The sequence below is a fragment of the Dromaius novaehollandiae genome, chromosome 9 (assembly GCF_036370855.1).
Source record: "Dromaius novaehollandiae isolate bDroNov1 chromosome 9, bDroNov1.hap1, whole genome shotgun sequence".
NCBI classification, from domain to species: Eukaryota; Metazoa; Chordata; class Aves; order Casuariiformes; family Dromaiidae; genus Dromaius; species Dromaius novaehollandiae.
Genome location: NC_088106.1, coordinates 18,428,482 through 18,448,198, shown reverse-complemented (window position 1 = coordinate 18,448,198; position 19,717 = coordinate 18,428,482). Strand labels below are relative to the sequence as shown.

At 38.7% G+C, this 19,717-nt stretch overlaps 1 long non-coding RNA gene across 1 annotated transcript in view; it reads left to right on the top strand.

Moving 5' to 3' along the window:
• The window catches only part of LOC135329218 (uncharacterized), a 160,632-nt gene that overhangs the window by 13,301 nt on the left and 127,614 nt on the right, over positions 1-19,717 (top strand). Inside the window, exon 3 of the long non-coding RNA XR_010390587.1 lies at positions 384-450. This is a non-coding gene — a long non-coding RNA (uncharacterized LOC135329218). The remainder of the gene's footprint in view (positions 1-383; positions 451-19,717) is intronic.

Sequence of the window (19,717 nt, the reverse complement as noted above, 5' to 3'; positions counted from 1 at the left end):
AAGATACTTGATTATATTCTACCCAAATGACTGCTGAGATCACCAGAGACATGATTTTATTACTTAATATTGGCTTGTGGTACTTGTATTTTGATTATAAGTGCTGGGTTGCAAGTAGGATTCTTCTACTTCAGATCCTGTGTTCAGATCCTTGCTAGTAATCTCTCCAGACTCCAGTTTTGGATTTTTTTGTTTGTTCATTTCCTTAAGGCAATCTTGTACAGAATTTCTCCGAAGAATATTGGTGATAGCAAAAAACCCCTCCCTCCTTCTGTTGAAAAATGCCATAGAGTTCTGAGCAGCCAAAACACCCGTGGCAGCCTTCTCTCTTGGAAACCTCTAAAGCAGCACTGGAATAATTGAAGTTTTTCTTATTATTGTAGGCTGAGAATCATGCCAGTAAAGCTTAGGAGGAATCTTTCTGCCTGACATCATGCATCACATGGGAAGGTAACTCCTGCGTCATGCCTGTAGCTAAAACAATCACTGATCTCTAATCTTCAATTTTTTATTTGAAGATGTGGTAAAGGTTGGGAGCCTGCCACACGTCTTGACAAGCTGTTATAAAGTTTAATTACATGTTACTTTATTGCCTTAAAAGTCCATTTAATGTGCTGGTCAAAAATTTTCAGCTGCTGTAGCAAAGGGGTAGATCCCTATATGAAGCATGGTCCAGTGGGAACTCCTTGAGGCTAGAGTTGATTGCATGAATACAATTCCCCTAGGGCTCAAGTCAGGCAGGAGACACGAGAGGCTTGCAGTGGGGGATATGGATCTGGTGAGAAAGTTGAGATGGGAGAAGTTGTGAGAGGAAGAGTAGAGGGGGAAAAGAATAAGAAGCAGGAAGTGTTGGATTCGGGATGAGCCCTTTGCATGATATTTCTCCATTTTAATTTGGTTTGAATTTGTTCTGTGTGCTTTTGTGGAAATGCACTTGATCAGTCCGTGTCTGGATCCCAGAGGATCAACCTGTTTCTGATGCTAAAATCCAACAAGCCATAGACTGGAGCTCTGAACCCTGCCTTTCAAATGGGACTAGCAGGGCGTCTGAACAGCTCGAATACTGCACGAGCTAGAGTTCGTTAGGAACTGACAGTTGCGATAGTCTCACAGCAGCTCTCTGCAGTGTGCTAGGACACAGTCTTCTCTGCCAAATGACACGTTTTCGTGTTCACAAATAGTCTGGAAAGGAGTTTCTAGAGAACTGAAATAAGAAGCTACAGCTGAAAAAGCAAACTATTTGCATTGAACCCAGTTACCTGAAAATTACACTGAAACTGCAACTGTCACTTGAGATGGCTGTGGAGTTACAGTAGTTGCATAATGCTGCCCAGGCACTGTGCCTGTGCAGGGCAGACATGGGCAGGATGCCTTGGGGGCAGATGAGGGGGAGCATCACCTTCAGCAGGTGAAGTGTGCACCTTCCTTGCTGACGGCCGATCTGCCTGGAGCACGGTGCTCTGCCACTTGCTGTGCGGGGCTGTATCAGCTCGGTCAGCAGCAGCTCTTCAGCTTGCTGGCTGGAGCCTGCCACTGCAGCCTGCTTGAGGGATTGTCCGAATAAACATTGCATTTGTCAACACTGCTAGTGTTAAAGAGGTTCCTTCTCCTGTACTGCATATCCTACGTGAACGCATTTGCAGTACTGTATATACTGGTACTAATATACTTCTTTTGCAGACTTTTTTGCATAGGTGATAGAATGGGCATAATGGTATACTGGTGTAAGTCTGACAATAATTCTGACAATGATATGGCTCTTTTGGTAAGAAAATCATAATCTAGTATCTTGGTTGAGTCACTAAGGCTTTCAGATACAGATCAGGCCTAAGCCTTGTGGAAGGGAGTAGGTTGAAACAGTGTCTGTGCTCAGGTTGATTTAAAACAAAGTTATTTGACTCTTGACCTTTTTCATAACGACTACTTTATTGTTGTCAACATTGAGACATCAATGCTGAGCAAAAGGAAATGTGGGTTTTGGAATCCATTCATTTGCTGTTAATTATTATACAGTCTGAAACATAACCAAGAATGTGATCAAGTTTTCAAAGGACTGTGAAGCTCACCCATGGAGACTGCAAGCTTGCTGAAGTCTTCCCTACGCTTGATGGGTGACCAGAAGTTATTTACTCAAAAGCGAGAAAAAAGCCCTCTTTCTTTTGGAAAGTACTTACATTTAGGGAAATAGTGCTGTTGCTTTGAGTATGCACCATCTTGTTATTGTCCTACACCCTGTGATCAGATACATTAACAGAAGAGTGGAAAACCATTCTCCCTCTGAGGAGGTAGTTACTTTGTAGTGGTATAAAAGACTGTGCAAGATGCAGTGTAAGGGTTGTTAGGGGCCTGCGCAGCCAAATTTACAAACACTATCTGACAGTGGGTTTCAAAGTCTACAGTTATTTTGTTGCTTTAAAATGCAATCACTAAATTCTGTGAAAACACATAACCTGCTGAAGCATGGAAAATTTAAGGCAAATTTTAAAATAGAAAATAAAATGCCTTCTGGCATTTTACTATGTAATGGCTTTTATTCAGTTCATAAGCAGTTGCAACTCTTGTTGACTCTAACAGGGGTTGGATTTATTTATGGAGAACTTCTATAGTTCAACAGAGTTGCTAAGATATCAAAGCATATAAAACAATTGTATGCATTTTGAACCTACACAGGACTTCAAAACTTTTTTCTTCATAGTGCTGCATTTGCATGAAATGGGCTTAAACTTTCAAAAATGAATTTTACAGTGTTAGAGATAAGCTTCTGACTTCCTGCTATCTGTTTGAATAAATATTATCACTCATTCTGTCATGAATATATGGTTTGGATTTCCATAAAAGAGAAATATCTAGTCTTGCTAGGTGGTTGCTGAGGTTGATAGGATTTTGAAACTGAAGTTTGAGCAAGGACAAGGATATAGCTACAAGGTGCAGGCATATATGTCATTTCTTTGTGTGATATGGAATGTTTTCTTTCTGAGTCTTAAAGTCATATGCTAAACATTTTCCGTGTTCTAATGGAAAGCCATCTCTCCCATCCACCATAAATCTTTTATGCAGCTTGACAGATGCTGTGCCAGACATTTAGTGGTGTAATCAGTGTTGTACTCTGTATTTTAGGAGAGCTGTTTTGATTTGTACCCATAAAGGAGCTGGCTTTTAGTTTCTAGAGGTCTTCTCTCATTTGATTTTCAAATCTTTAGGGGGAGGCAAGGGAATACAATCCCCCCCCCCCCCCCCCCCCCCCAGAAACCTGCAACTTTCTCCAGCTTGTCAGAGTGTAAACAAAATGATGGCTTCTTCCAAGTGCTAAGGTTGAAATCTAAGGCATGTGCCTCATTTTGAACACCCTTGAAGTCAGGGATTATCAAATGTGCCATGCAGAAATTAGTATGCAGATGTTCTAGAAGTGGTCTGTCTTTAATGCTAAACACAGAACCTATACTACTTTTGAAACATCTGTTGCTAAGACAGAGAAGTAATGATAGCATCCTTCATTTCAAAGCCTCAAAGAGGATAATTGTTGTAAAGGGTGCTATAGTGCAATGTACTTTAACCTGTGAGCTGTAATCCGACTGAACCACAAGTGATCACAGAAGCATCAAAATATTATCCATGAAATGTCTGCCAAAAACTGAAGTGCTGACAGGCTTAGCTGGAATCTGACTCCTGGTGATTATTAGCACTTGCTGGCAATAGCAGTTACAAATTGCTAGAAATTGCCAGCAAGCAATTATAATGCTAAACTTACAATTCTGTGAGCTAATTATGCTTCGTTTAGCTCAGTGCTAAGTACTGTACTGGTTGTGTTTGCAGTGAAGAATGGGAACCACAACTCTCCTTAGAAAAATCAAAGCAACTGATTTTGTTCTCTCTCGCTCTCTCTCTTGCTTTTTTTTTTTTTTTCTTTTTTTTTTTTTTTCTTCCTTTTACCTTGGAGGATTAAACAGAAGTGTGCTGCATGGAAAACTTGTTTACATGCCCATGCTATTTGAGAATGTCTTTAATATCCCATTTTTTTGGAAGCTTGTTGGTACAGGAATGGGCAAAGGCAAGTTGAAATATGCTAAGGTATTTTAACTGGAAGAAATATCATGCTCTACCACCTTTTCAAACTAATAGAAAGCTAGTAATGAGTGAGAAAAAATTAGACTTGGAATATGTATCAGATGAACTGCCTTACACATTATGTATAGCTTCAGACATTATTTTCTGTCTCAAGAAATAAATCCACTCTATTTCTTGTTGGAGTCAGAATCCCTTATGAAAGTTATAGCTGAATAAAACATTTCTGTGTGGATCCTATTCTTCACATATGGCAATGATTTCCCTCCCTTCCCCCTTTATACCACTCTCTGGATACGGCCATTAATACAACTTTTAATGTGGTACCCCTCTCTGCTATATTCTTTTATCACTCTTAACCGTTGAATTTTATGGTTTTATAGACAATTCTACCTTTAGTAATTTGTAGCTGCCCTGAGAAGTACTTCATCTTTTATTCAATATAACACATCAGATACATTTTTGTCTGTGTATAATTCTTTGATATCTTAATTGTATTGTATCTTGGCTTTCAAGAATGTTGTAACAATACAGTCAACTTCTCTGTGATGTAGAATTATTTATACCTACATTGTTCTTCCTCATTTCCCCCCACCACCAGTCACCCATCTCCTGTTCGTAATCCTCTTTTCTAACTGCTTCTCCCGTTTCTTTCAATTTTCCCTCTCTCACAGATCCTTATTGTAGTAACAGTGCCTCTGGCAATAGTTCTCCTGTTGTCTTGCTTTAATAACATTACAACTTCCCTGCAGCACTGTCTTGCAATGCTGACTGGTGACTAGCTCAATGTATCAAGGTCACTCAGCCATCCTGCCCACTCCCATTCCTCCTCGGGGAGATGCAGCCTTGTCAAGGACTGGAAAACTGCCACTCACTGTGATTGTGATTTCTGACCCAAACAGAAGTGCTTTCAGATCAGTGGGTTCTACATGTCGCTAATGCTGATACATTTTAGAGGCACCGTTTAGGGCTGGCTCCCAAAATTCTATAGTACTCTTTAGAGGAAAAGAAACACTATTAGAGTACTGAATGGTTTAATAATTGGAATTGTCCTTTACTCCAGAAGTTCTTTGCAGGTCAAGAGAACCATCAATAATATAAATTTGCTTCATCTAAGCACTGTTTTATTAGCAATTTTAGGCCTGCATGGACTGCTTTTTTTTAACAAGATTAAGACCTCTAATTCTTTTTGATTTGGTTTCTAGAAGGGAGACTGAAGCTCTTAAATAATACTGCTTTTTTTTTTTTGAATAGGTGTTAAATGGATGAAGACATACCATGTTAAATTTATGTTTGCGTGTGCATGTGTGTGAGAAATTTTTGCAGTATGCTTTTGCCTTTTCATCCAGAAACTAGTGCTCTAGTTTGATCCAGCAAACATTTAAATAATGCCTAATGTGAAGATTGTGTAGAAGTTAGTTGAGGTCATCAGCATGGCCCTCCTCAAGCTTGAATGCTTTTCTGGATGGGCTTCAGGGTGGTGGACTGAGGGAGATGTTTGTAACTCCAGATTGTATTTCTAAGAGGTAAAAATGTCTCCCTAGTGTCTTTTTTTCCTGCCCACCACCCCTTCCCTCAAGCCTTGTCATCTGTAAGTGTGGGATACGGCCTAATGATAATAGTAGCATGCTCCTTGCAGTCCTTTAACTCTTGTGGACAGGAGGAGATTTTCAAATTTGCTGAAGGGTTTTCTTTGCAGATCCTTCAATGGGAACCAGTTAATCAAAACTGCAGATACTGATATGAAGTTGACAAAATCACTTGACCGCACTGATGATGAATTTATCAAGGGCTTAAAGACATTAAACCAGTGACCTGGTAAAAATTATTGGTGTCAGATAAAGGGATGTCTACGTTAACAGAGCTGAGGCCTTTTAACAGCTTTTGGTTGAAAAGTATGTGTGAAAAGAACGGTAAAAATGGCAGTGTTCAGAAAATGGAGTAGCCAATGTCATTTGCAATGAGAAATAGTATAGTATTTTTTCCATTCAGGTCTTCATTGTTGCATACATTAATCTAGGGCCTCAGCAGTAAGGAGAGATGAAAGCTAGACAAAAATAAACACCCAACCTCTTATTCTCAAAGAGCAGCAAAAATTCTTTTTATATTATAAAAAGCTTGGCTAATGCAAAATGCATCTCATCTGGTAGTTTTGGATCTTTGCATCCATCTGAAGTTTTATTTAAGCTTAGCAGAGCTCTTTCCAGCAAAAGTGTCTGACTGAGAATTGTAAATTTTAGTAACGGAGCCTCATCCTGGAATCTATATGTGTTTGCCTATACCCTTAGTACTCTGGAACTGCTGTTTGTCTCTGGCACGTTTCTCTTCATAATGTGTTTATGAGAAGAATTCCTATAAACTCTTCAGAATTTAGTCTAGTAGTAGAGAATACTGTTAATACTTGCTAAGTCCTTCCTTGACTGACTAGAAACTGGGCTTTTGAATGTTTAATTCTGCAATTCAAAAAGCATTGTGTGAGAGAAGGAATGTAAACTTTTACTTTTTAAATGTGTGAGTTAACTTCTTTTGCAAAATGGTCTGCGTGACTCATAGTTGTGAAACATGTCTGCCTCAATACATCAACACAACTTCTCAAATACTTTGGCATGCAATATTCTGAACTGACTGTTTTGAGGAAAAAAGCTTGTCAGCTTTCATTTGTTTACAGATTGACTGTGCCATGGACTGGACCGGATAGGCTCTGTCAGGGTTATTTTCTCAGGAGCAGCGCTATATCAATGTGACAGTATGGCTTCAAATGATGAGACTAATATTACTAAGCCTTGCAGACCTGTGAATTGTAGGCAGAGCCATCTCCAATTTCTCAGCACTGCCTATTCAGAATGAAGAATAGTGGGAGGCATGACACAAATGCCCAGGTATCTTAGGAAGAGACAACAGCAAGGGGCCAGCCGGGGGTATTAACTTCAGTTCGGTGTCCACCAGGTGAGACTCAGACTGCCTGCTGTAGAGGTACTCAATATTTCTGTACTTTGTTCCCCAGTGCTTTGGTTCCTGTCTAGGTGTACTAGTGGGGTGCCGCCTAGTGCAAATGCGCGGAGTCGGGTCACATCCAAGCAATAAGCCCAGCAACTGCCATGATCCTTAAGCAAATACCTGGGTAGCTCTTCAAGACTTAGCACAGGTTTATGTTGAGCTCGGGGTTATGAGTTTCAACTCTGTGCTGTCCATGCTGAACAGGAGCGTTGTGGCTTGCCTACAAGCAATGTAAAATGCAAGTTAATTTTGCAAGTCTCAAGTTCAGCAAGATGGGATAGGTCTGCACCTTCCAAATGGTATTAAATCAAAAAGAATTATGTTACAGTCTTAGCTACATTATCACCTATTGACTCATTTTTCTCATGGACTTGGATGAAGTGCAGCCTATACAAAACAGCTGCTCTCTTGAGCAAATGGACAGGAATGCACATAGATTTCCTACTTCCTAAAATGTACGCATCTGTGCTGCTTTTTATAGAATATGCAGCTGATTGAGTTGCCTCCTGGAGCAGAGCAGGAAACTAGAAAGTAGTTTAAGATACAAATTCTAACTTACTTCCTTTCATTCCTGAGCTGTGAAATGCAGGTTCTGTATGCATCAAGGCTCGCAAACAAACTGTACTTTGCAGGATGACAGAGATCCAAAGATACAGGTGAAAATGGGAAACGTGAGAAATGGAGTGAAATAAGACTCGTGTTGAGACAGATCTAACCTAAAATTCCTAAGAACTGAACTTTTCGAACTCTTTAGCAGTTCAAGGAAGGTAGAAATAGTGTAAAAAAGAAAGATCTTGGTGGTTTCTCACATACATTTCTAAACTTGTCCCCTTTATTCTTCTGAGCAATTTCATCTGTGCTTTCTGCCAAATACCTGCTTATGCATGATCAGCCTACTTCAAACCATCTATGATGCCGTTATCCCTCTTTGTTCTTACAACCAACTGAAAAACCCACTTCAGGTGTCTGCTTGCAATGGATCCCACTGATTTGTGTGCAACTTCTCTTTCATCGCTCCTCTTCAGTGACCTGGTCTTGTGACTTTCTGTATATTTTAAGATTGTAACTTTCATAACACAGCTTCTTCCTTTACATTTTAAAAAGCCTGAGCTAATGCAGGTTTTAAGCAGTAATTACGAATATCTTAGACATCTTGTCTGCTCTAAGGAAAGGTCACATCAATTAGATTTAAATGATTATATGTAAAATTAAAGCCACTGTCTAGAAAATGACTAATAAGTTTATCATCATAAGCAGATAAGTAGTAATTCACATTTATGCTGGTTAAATGATGATGACATCGTCTGCCTAAACGTTTGTCCGCCTCTCTACTATTCAGCATGATAAGAGAATATCAAGTCTTTGACAAGCCATATAATAGACAATAGAGGCAACTCTCGTGGCGCTGCAGTTAGTGACTGACCTTGCTGACAAAAACATTCAGTGCAATTAAAGATAATGATGTTATTTTGTTTTTTTGAGTCTTCCTTTCCCTCCCTCCCTCCCCCCCTCCAAGAAAAAAAGTGCCTTTGGCTTAAGGAAGGAAACAATCATCTGATTGCATTTGGAGTGTAAATGAATTAGTACAACCCCTTTAAATTGAAACATCACTGCTGATTTATGTTTATTAGCAGACAATGTGCATCTGTTGGTGTGTCTTTTCTAAGGCATATTCAGCAGGTAGGCAGCCAGCAAGTCCGGACTATACTTACGTAACCTTTCTTGGGTCACTAACACTGGAGATGTAGCACTAGGGGTGCCCCCCCGCCGGCATTGGCAGCTCCCATCTCTTAGTCCCATCTCCTCAGTTATGCTCTAGCAATTGTCTGCACAGCTGCCTGGCGAACAGCAGTGAGGAACACATCCGAGCTAAAAACGAGCACTTATTTACTTGCTGGGAGGAAGGTCATGTTAGTCCAAAAGATTCTGCAATGAAAGGATACTTTTGCTTAAACATATGTGTAGTGCCATAGATAATTTTGCACTGTTTTCCTTTGGATGGAGAACAGAGTCAGTGAACTCGGGAACATTGCCTGGAATGAAACACAGGGTAGATTTAGCTCTACTTTTAAAATTCATTCACTAATTTAAACCATCCTGTCCCCAAGCCACTGTAGAAGTGAGAAGCAGAACTCCAAGGAAACATTAATAGCGTACAGTATAAAAAAAAAGACGACTATTGTTTCAAACTGCAGTGCTGTGTTTAGTTCACTGGTTCCAAGTTAAATAGAATAAAGGGACTGGGAATTTTTTAGGAAAACTTTTTCATTACGCTTGAGTGAATCTACCTTTTCTAAATTTTTCATGATGCAGTCTTTATGTTTCATAAATGAAAAATATATGTCTTATGGTTCAAAATGACTTTAGAAATGTAAATTTATAAAATCTGTATTGTTCTATTGAAATGGGGCACTTTAGTTGACACAAATATGAGTTTGAGATGGTTTTGTCAATGAAACATTGAGACCAACTTTCTGTCCTCATTCAAAGTGTATGTTGTTTTTTCTCGCTTAGCTCTACTTACTAATAAAGTTATTTTTATTGTTGAGGCTAAGCAAAATAAAATTGTAAAGAGATGCATTAGTTAGTGAAAAGAGAAATCGTATTTTATTTTAAAATACACCTCTATTATTAAAAGCTGTTGCCTCTTTTAAACCCAAGTTATTTAGTATAAAAACCTCTTTTGTATAATTTCTATACTATCGTGGTAAAAGGTTGTCTTGCTTATTATGTGGCAGTCTCTCTTACTAGGCAATAACCTGCCGTCTGTGTGTTGTCTCTGTGTGAGGTTTGGTATAATATGTTCTCCCAGAGAATGCTGCAATTGGAGCTTGGGTTACAGCTTACCATGAACCCTTCAGAGGAACCTTCTGTCAAGAGGATATGTGGTTTGTTTGGTTTGTTTGCTTTTTAACTGAAGACTCTGAAATGTTCTTGTTTGTTATGGGCTTGCTGAGCAAGTATGATTCTAGGCTTAGTTTTAGAAGGGAAAATTGTCATTCCATAAAAATATTCTTTAGTGTTACAAAAAAGTGAGAGCATGGTATTTCATTCAGATTCTCTCTCAAATGTCTGGTTAAATTTGATCCTTTTTCTTCTCTTTTCTCCCCCCTCCGTGATCCAAGGAGAACATTAAAAACTTTGATCAGTCTGCACCTAAAGTAGAATCTCAAGAGCAGAGAGACATGAATAATTCTTGCAGTATACTGGACCCTTTTTTAGGCCCTAAACAAAAAAGCAAACTAAAAGGAAAAACAACCGCATGAAACAGTTAGCTTTCTATAAAAAATGCTTTGTAAACATTTTTCTAAGGTTTTACTTTCTGTAATATGGTAAAGCATTTCTTAAATGATCCCAATACTGAGATTATTCTTTAACTGCATTGTGTAATAAATTACTTTTGTTCCCATGAACCATCTTTTTATGTTGTTACAATAATATACATTGTATCTTTGAATAGACATGTATAAGCAGTCATTAATAGTGGTTGTCATAGGAAAACTGTAACTGACATATCACCTCTATTCATAGAGTTAAATCTGGAATAGAGCATGTCATAGAAAAGGTTTTGTGTGTGTCTGGTTCTGCTTGGTTGTTTCCCTTCAGCCATCTGACCCAGATAGGCTTAAGTAAACTAGAATAGTTACATCCCCATATTCTATCTTAAAAATTAATATCTTCAGTTCATATTTTAGCTTCTTATAGTTTTATGAGTTACACTGGTTCTAGCTTATTATCTTATTGCTGTGGTTCTGCATGATTTATTGCATAAAAGTGCCCATTGATGTCAGTGAGTTTTGATTTATAACTCCAGAGTTTTAGAGCTCCTTGAATGAGGCACCAGATGAACAAGTAAGATAAACCTGTTACTCAGAGAGCCCCTGGGATTCTTCCTCCTGCTTGTACATACCACCTTCTCTGAATTAATGGTTTGGATTCAATTTGTTCGGATTGAAGATGAACACATGGAGTCAATTTTTATTTTCCTTGGGGGTTTTGTTAATAAAAATGTGGCAGAAATTATTTAACAATTAGGGCAAACTGAATTAAAATTGAAAAATGTATTTCATTAAAAAAAAGTTGCAGTGGTATTAAGCAAGGGATGTCAATAAAACATGGAATCATTTGTGCAAATAGCACAGCTGCTTTTAACCAGGCAGAGAAAATTTAAACAACTTGAAGGACATTTTAACTGTATTGTGGAGTGTATTAATTGTATTCAAACATCCTTAAAACAGAAATTCAGCAGTATGGTGCCTTCTTCCACGATACTACTTTCATTACTCCTCTTCACCTTGCTCATGATGCATGCTTCTGTAAGATCACCTGCCTTATCGTGGCAGGGCTGGCTTTGGGGAGAGTCTGTCCACAACGGTGGCTAGAGCCAGCTTTGTGGTTAGAGCACCAGGCTGGATCTTGGATACAGGGATTCAGTTTCTAGCTTAGCGCCTCTATTTCTGTGCGGGCTCATACAAGAGAGAGCGTTACGGGCTGCTGAAAACAGAGCACTTCTGAAAATATGGCTCCTCTGCTCACATGCTTATGTGGGAGCTGAGCCCTTTGGTCTCTCGGGTTTTGCTGCCTCCCTGTTTTACAGACGAGCAACACTTTCAGCATTTCTCTCTGGGTCTCTTCTCTGTGTTCATGGTGACCTCCTCCAAGGAAGGCCTATCTCTTGCAGCATGTTTGTGCTGGTATACTCTGACCATGAGAGTATCTTTGATCTCAAGTGGGGCCCCTAGCCGATCTCTTGGTGCATTTATTATTATTATAAGTGCAAAAGCTCATTGGCAGCACAACACTGGTCTTGCAGCACTTCCAAGCCGGCAGCACTGACGTACATTTTTCATTTTAAGTTATTCTTGAATTGCATTTTCCTTGGAAGTAGAGGTTTAGTACATCAAGAATATGTACTTCATGTAATTTTTAATGGGAAAATGAATAACACACAGAAGGCTGCCGGATGTAGCATTTCCAGTTTCTCCCTTACTATGCACTATTGTCTAAATTTGGCAATTACTTTAAATAGCACTTGGCTGCAGTCTCTTCCTCATTTTTCTTCTCTCTCTGTCTCTCTGTATTTTTTTTTTCTTTTTAAACATAATAAAAGCATATTTAGGTACTTGGCATCTTTGTTGGAGAGATGAATGATTTGTGAAAAATTCTTGCAATTTTTGACAGCCACCTGGTCTCTTGGTCATAGATTAATAACACCTGGCCAAGCATGAAAGCATGCTGAGGCCATCTGCCTTTCCATGTACCAGGGGCACTGCAGTGTCTTCTTATTAACTCTGCAGCGCAGCATCCTGCTCAGACCCATCTTATCAGTTCTGTGCAACCCAGCTCGTTTGAGGGAATGTGGGATATGTTCACATAGGTCTTTTGCAAACAATGTTTTCATTTGGGCTGCTTTTGCCATAGAGCTACAAAATTGTCTATGTGTGCACAGAGAGGTATGTTGTAAGAAGGCTGTTTGCTCTTAGTCATATTGCGTAGTGATTCTTCAGGTGAACTTTGGGGATGCTGTGTGTCGCTGGCTCAAGGGACTGCCTCTGGATTATGTATTCTTGCCTAATTCAGCAAAACAAACAGGTCCTTAACTTTAAGCACAAAAATAATCCTATTGAAAAGAGTGCCATGATCACTAAATGAAATAGTTATTGTTATTTAAAAAAAGGGGGAGGGGAGGGGGAAGAAAAATCTTTCCCTGGAGTATAAATTCCCCTAAGATACCTGTAGCAAGTGAATGAACAAATGGGGCTTAGATCTGTAGAGCAGATGCTACTCAGAATAGTAATGATAATTAGTACCTTTAGGAGTCATCAAACTATACTGTGCTTATATAATGCCTAGCTATGTAATTAAGTGATCTTTCAGTGTGGTCCTTTCTTTTTCCACAATTATCAGTTCAGATCTTGTAATTTGCTCTGTGAAGCCTGATGCTTATGTTTGGATGAATCCCATTGCAGTCAGCTGGGGCTGAGTCTTTGCCTGATTTGCATGGGTAGAACAACTTATAGCATCGGTCCTAAACTTTAAGCTCCTGGGGCCAAAGGCTCCTACTGCAGCACCTTACGATTTTGGGACCAAATCAGACTCTATGATCTTGGAAATCAGACTCTATGGACTTTTAAGTTGAACTCCAGTGTTGAAGGAAAATATTTATTCTTTTGGGATGAAGGAGATGCCTGCCCTTTTTCAGAAGACTAGCCCCTTTTAATACAGCTTTTTTTGCTCATGTCAGTACTGAAATTCTCTTTTGATGAAAAGAAATATATAACTTTTTTAAAGGAAAACAAAAATTGCGATAATTCAGTGGGAGTTAAAAGGCTGTATGCTGAAGTTTCCATAGCTATACAGAATAGTATCTAAACAATTTTTGCACTTGTACATGCTAGAGACCATGAAGGGCTTTGTTGGTCTTTCCCACTGCACGCTTTAGAGTTTTTCCAATGATTGCTGTTCAGAAATTAATGCTCAAACTTGTGGAGAAACAGGCGCCTTGGCCCAAGCATTGCGTGCGATTATAACTCAAGTTGATTATTTATGCCCAAAGACTTTGCTGTTGTCATTCAAATCCTAGCAATGGAGAAAAATACTTCTGGGGGAGAAAATGAAGTATTTTGATTGACTTAAAATGCACTTTTTTGGTTTGTGAAAAAGTAAGGAAGCATTTGTATTTCTTTGAAATAACCTTTTGGTTTTTTTCTATCTCTGACCAGAAAAGAAAGGTGCTAGTAATTTAGCTCCAATTAGTAGTTTTCTGATAGTAGCATGAACTGAAGTGTCCATGTAACAGGGAAAGTTAGTGAAGAAATGTGGGTGGCATACTCATGTATCTACTCTCATTTACCTTTGACACTCGACTTCATTCGTAGTCAGTGGAGAAAGTGAGATGATTTCCTTGTGGGGAGCTTAATTTGGGGGGGAAAAGGGTGACTGAAAGAAAAGAAGTGCAATTGTGCAAGTAATATGAGATTAAGTCTATTTTTAGACACACGCCACTGTTCAATTTACAGTGTAATAGCAAAAATTTTATTTTCACCACTACTTCATCCTAAACAGGCTTGTTTGTACTTAAAATCTGCAAAATGGAGTGGAATAAAAGCATATTTGTTTGATTTGTAAAGGCTCATTGGCCTAATTGTTTAGATGAGGGGTTTTGTTCAAGTGTAAATAAAAACTAAACCCGTTGCTTATATAAGGTTTATATTTCTTGCACAGTGTATTTTTGTATGCTTTGACAAACACTTTTTTGTTATTTAGTCCTGTTTATGTGATAACCTGTCAAAACATGTGAGTCATTCTGAAATGTTTACCTCCTACAGAGATAGGGAATTGCTCTCTCTTTGGAGTGGAGAAAAAAGGAGAACCTGCCCTGCTCAGGAACAGTGTACGGGACTGGGCTTGCTGTCACCCGTTTTCCCCATGCTGTGGCCCTGCATCCCTGGATTTTTTCTCTGTCTGGGATCTCATATCACAGCCTAGGGAAGACAGCACGTTGGTGCAAATTTGAACCCAGTTTTGATTCTCTTGTGTAACTTACTGTTTCTTTCTTGCCTTTCTTAACAAAAAACAACCACACAGACCAAAGAAAATAGGTTAAATGTGCAATAAAACTAGCTGAGGGGTGCTCAGATGAGATAGTATTCTATTGGGAACATGACTTTAATGAAATTTGAATCCCTTTTGAAATTAAAGATGAATGAGAGATAAGAAATTATCAAATTTGACTTATTTTCTTCCTTTTCTTTTACACGGAGCTAGCTCTGTTCTGTACAACCCTGCCTAGCTAGACAAATATCATCAGCATGCTCACGGTTCATACACTTTAAGCTACATTTCTTCCTTTCCTTTGTAACACTCTCTAGTTCTTCTCTAACTGCAAAAGTTAAAAAAAGATATATAATTCATAGTCCTCTTAATCGAACAGCGTTGTGTAATAGAGAGAATACAGGACTGAGTGTGTTTTTGGTTTGTTTGTGTTTTTTAAACAACTCCAAGTCCTGTGTTGGCCTTGCCATTGGCCAAGAAACAACTGTTTCTTCTCTTTCCAAACTCTGACTTCTGCTCCTGTTTTTCCTTCTGCTTTGTGAACTATTCCTTCTTCGTCTTCTCCTTCTCTCTTCTTTCAGTTATCAGTTCTCAGGGAGACAGCCCCTGACCCTTTTTCTCCATCTTACTCTGTGTTTTGCGAAGTTGATGGATAACTGCTTTTGCCCTTTTTTGTTCCATTTCTGAAAAATGAATCGTTTGCCATCCTTAATCCTCTCTCTAATTCTCTGATATTTTTGTTTCAAACACAAAGGTTTTTTCATATAATTCTGAACTGCAATAATCAAATATTACCAAAGTTTATTACACCTATCACCCATGATAGATACATGCAATTGGCTTAATGACCATTCTTCCAAGACAAGACTTCTAATTGTTTTATACTATAACATCCCCCCCCAGATGAAATTCAGACCTGCCTTGGTTTGGCTCAGAAGCTCTTCTGTCCTGCTAAACTAGCTTCACTGCCCTGTTTCTTTTAGCAACACTGTCTCCTTCCCTGCTTTATGATTTCTCCTCTGTGATTATTCAAGGCTTAAATAGGTGCCACCAGCATCTAACAGCAAAATGCTTTCTTAACAGTCCATGAGGCCATGTAGATTTTGGGTTTGCTTTCAAACTCGGTCAATTTGACTCTCTGAGGCTTAAAAAAAATAGAAATTAGATTTAATTTTTACTGACTTCTAGCTGCATTGCAATATTTTAAGGCCATTTTATCCTCAACAAAAAAAATCTGCTGATTGAAATAATTTTTGCTCTTTGGAGGAAGATGTTAATTCAGCCTGAAACTGCTGTCGTACTCTAGTGGAGGGGAGCTGTTTACACACACCTCCTTGGAGGCAGGAGTTAGGCTTAAAGCCCCTGAGTCTTCCTAATTTCCCTACAGGCTTCCACCAAAAGGCCAGCTTTCGCTGCTGTGATCGATGAGTGCCTCTGCTTTTCACGTTACGGGCTTGTAGGCTGCAAATACTCTTACTGTTAATTTCAGAGGCATTTGGGTTGGACCTTTAATTTGAAGAACTTTTTTCAGCTTAGACTTGCTCATTATAAAGATTGGCTATTTTTCCTGTTCTTTTTTTTTTCTTTTTTTTTTTTTATTATTGTGAGTTACTGAAATCAAGGCTTTTAAGTTAGGAAAAGAAGCTGGATGAAAACAGTTATGCAAAAGAACCCACGTAAATGTCAGGCTTCCTCCTCTGTCTTGCCTTGTCCCTCCTTGCCTCCTACTCATAGAATTTAAAGGCTTGTATTTCATGTAAAGGCTTTAGTGTGTTGACATTTCCTTCCAGGATCTCCCTGGCTACCCGTTGATGAGTCTAAAGGCATCTGCAAGCTTTCTGCATATCCCCCAAACACTTAGTCTGTCAAATCCATCAGATTTCAGTACTTAGTCTGTCTGCTTGGCCCACAAGGTTTTTATCAGCGTGAACTTGCGACAGCTCTTTAGCCTCTGGTCTATCTTCTTTTAAACCAACACTGCTTTGCAGTATTTTCCCTGTATATAGAAACTCTTCTTGCAGCTAGGCCACAGCCCTAAATTCTTCTGCTTTAAAATTAATGCTTTTTTCCATCGATTTTCACATGCTTTCTTGTTGAACTGTAGTCATTTGACAATTCCCTATGCAGGTCCCCATGCAAAGTGGTTGTACATAGAGGCTCTCTTTGTTTTGCAGCAGTGTTTTCCACACAGCTCTGTCATCGCCTAGCACTAACCCAGTGCTGACCAATGTTATGGGATGTAGATTGTGATTTCTTTTTTTTGCTTTTACTACTCATTGCCTTTTCAAAAGTTTTCTTATTTGTGTAACCAGAACCTTACCATAACTCTAAATTTTGTCCTGCTTACCTGTTATGCTCCTACATGTAGTGTGTTAAAGTCACACACAAAATAGATGTGTGGAATTGTAAAGGAATAGTTAATCTAGTGTTTGTATCTAAAGAATGTGTTTTATTTAATTACTGTAGTTGGTGTAGAATTACTGTAAGAATTAAATATTTGAAGGAATGCAAGATATACGCTCACTCTAGAAAGTATGTAGTATTGATTGAATGCTTCAATCAATTAACAAGTATTATATAATCTCAGCTTCAGGGTCAGAATCTGCTACTCCTGGTTGCACTGACTTTGAGCTGCCTGTAGGGAAACTGTACAATGAAGTACTGTTCACCGTGAGGGAGAGCTGCGGAGCATAGCACTAAGACAGTAAATGTAAGCTAGAATTGCACATATATTAATTTGGCATATATTTATATTGTTTTAAGGAAATCTGTCTGTCTTGCAGTTTATAGAAGGATGAGAGGGCCAGCAAAGCACTCAGTAGACTATCTACCATTTTCTGAATAGTGGCCAATAATTATCTCTTTTCAGATGATCTATAAGTAATTCAAATTGAGAATGTGAGATGTGCCAAATGATTTGGCAAAATATCAGATACCTCTGAACATGGCAGTTCCTGCTGACCTACTATATAAAATGACATAATGTGATGTGACTGACACTGCATAGAATTAGCATATAGGAAATTGGAAAATACGGTGTTTTCAATGGCAATGTAGTGAGAAAAATACACCTTTGGATGTCTGTGAAAAATCTTTTCTGGTCTGGTATTTGAGGACAGAGAATGGGCTTTATGCCTGAATATTAGCCTTGGCTCTGAGAGGGGTGTACAGCACAAAGATGCTATTGAAGTTATTGGGAAAGATGGTATATTATAGGGTAATATAGTTTGGAGACCTTAAAGTCCATTTTTTCCTGGATAGAGGGGGAGAAGAAAGTGAATTTCCCTTTATTAGACTGAATCAAAAGCGTGAAGAAAACATAATGATGTTGGCTATTGTCAAAGCCTGGGGCTTCTGTTCTGGATTCACAGTTTTGTACTTTAACCCTAAGCAATAAGTTCCAAGGAATGACATTTAAACACTCTTTCTCATATTTGTTAGTACCTGGCCCCACATCCTGACCTGGCTGAAATGAACCAAGCTGCGTTTGGAGCTAGGGGATGGAGAGTCCCCGTCTGGTCTATGCAGAGATGCATGTGCTGCCTCTGGACTGGAAGAGAATTACCGGTTCTAACTACGCGAAGGTTCTCCTACGAAACAGGCTGATGGAGATACTGTACTATCCTGCCAAAATGTCCTGGGAAATGAGTAGTTGCCTCTAAAGACTAAATGGTGGATATTTTTCATGTTTTAGTTTCTACTGTGGTGAAGAAAAGGTACTGATGGAAGAAACCCCTGCAGCTGTCTCTTCCAATATTCAGCAGCAGAATTAAGAAATGTAACCCAGTCTCCTGACACCCAGCAGACTGACCAGCTACTAGCTCTCTTTGTCCTGTTAAATTATTACTGCTTGCTTTTAATTTTTCATGTATATGAACATGTATCCGTAGTATGGATTGGTATTCCCATAACATAGGAAGGGCTAAACCAACCAAGTGGTGTTTTTAAGCTGTAAACTATTTCTCACAGTTGTGGGCAAATGTGTGCATGTGTGCCTTATTTTCAATTTAGTTTTCTTTGTCCAATGTCACAGTTATAAGAAGGGGAACAGAGCACCCCAGATTAAATATAGTAATATGAAAATAACCTAATGACATGATGTAAGGGTATGAATTCTCATACCCAGGATATGAAATAGGTTTTAGAAAGATGTAATTTGGAAGAAAGACGTCCTTGAAGGACCTTTTTTTTGCAGGTGGCTCTTGTCAGTGTTCTTGCCGTAAAGTTAAATGGCTATTTTTTTTGAAACATTATGGTTTCTCCTTTAATAGTGTAATATCTGAAGTTGTACTACTCAATTGAACATTACTTCTTCTCTATTTGGAATAGTTACTACCTCTGTTGTCTTGGAATGAGTAGTTCTGATCCAGTGAGAAACCCATTCTTTTGTATCGGGGGTTATCTCTTGTACCCAGGCTGTGTAAAGCTTTTCTGTTGCAGGACCATAACAAACTACACAGATGATCACATGCAGTGTACAAAAGCAGTAAACAAATTCCTCCACCTTTTAGCGTTCCTGACTGTGAGCAGAAGCAAGGCAGAACAGTTCTGCAAGCCAAACAATTTCCTCTAGCTGTCTTCCATAGATTTGAATTTACAAATTTGTAACATTTCTTTAAATACCACATTCTCTAGAACTGAACACTCAGTAAGTGTTTCAATCACTTAAGTCTGCTTGCTTTTTTCATTTATGTGCAATTCAGGACAAAATATCAGTTCTTTAGTATTTATACATTCTCTGATTTCTACCATGGCACCTGAAAAGCCAATTTCCTTCCCTTCCCAACTTTATTATATTCTGTCTTAACTTTTTTGTTCACATATTAAAAACAGTATCTTCACATAGCTTAACTTGCATGTTTTGCATGATCTTTACTTTTGCTTTTTCCACGTTATTCCACCTCTTCTTTATTCCTTTCTGAATCATCAAGAATAAACAGTTATTGAAGCATAGACCAGTGTTGAACCAAACTAGAAAGTTTTTTTTGCGAGCCAGCAACCTGCATCTCAGCTGAAAAGAGCACAGCAAACCACACAAGATTGGAATGACACAAAATAATAGTAGATACAGGGAGTTTCAAGATCAAAGCATTACTGCTTTCCA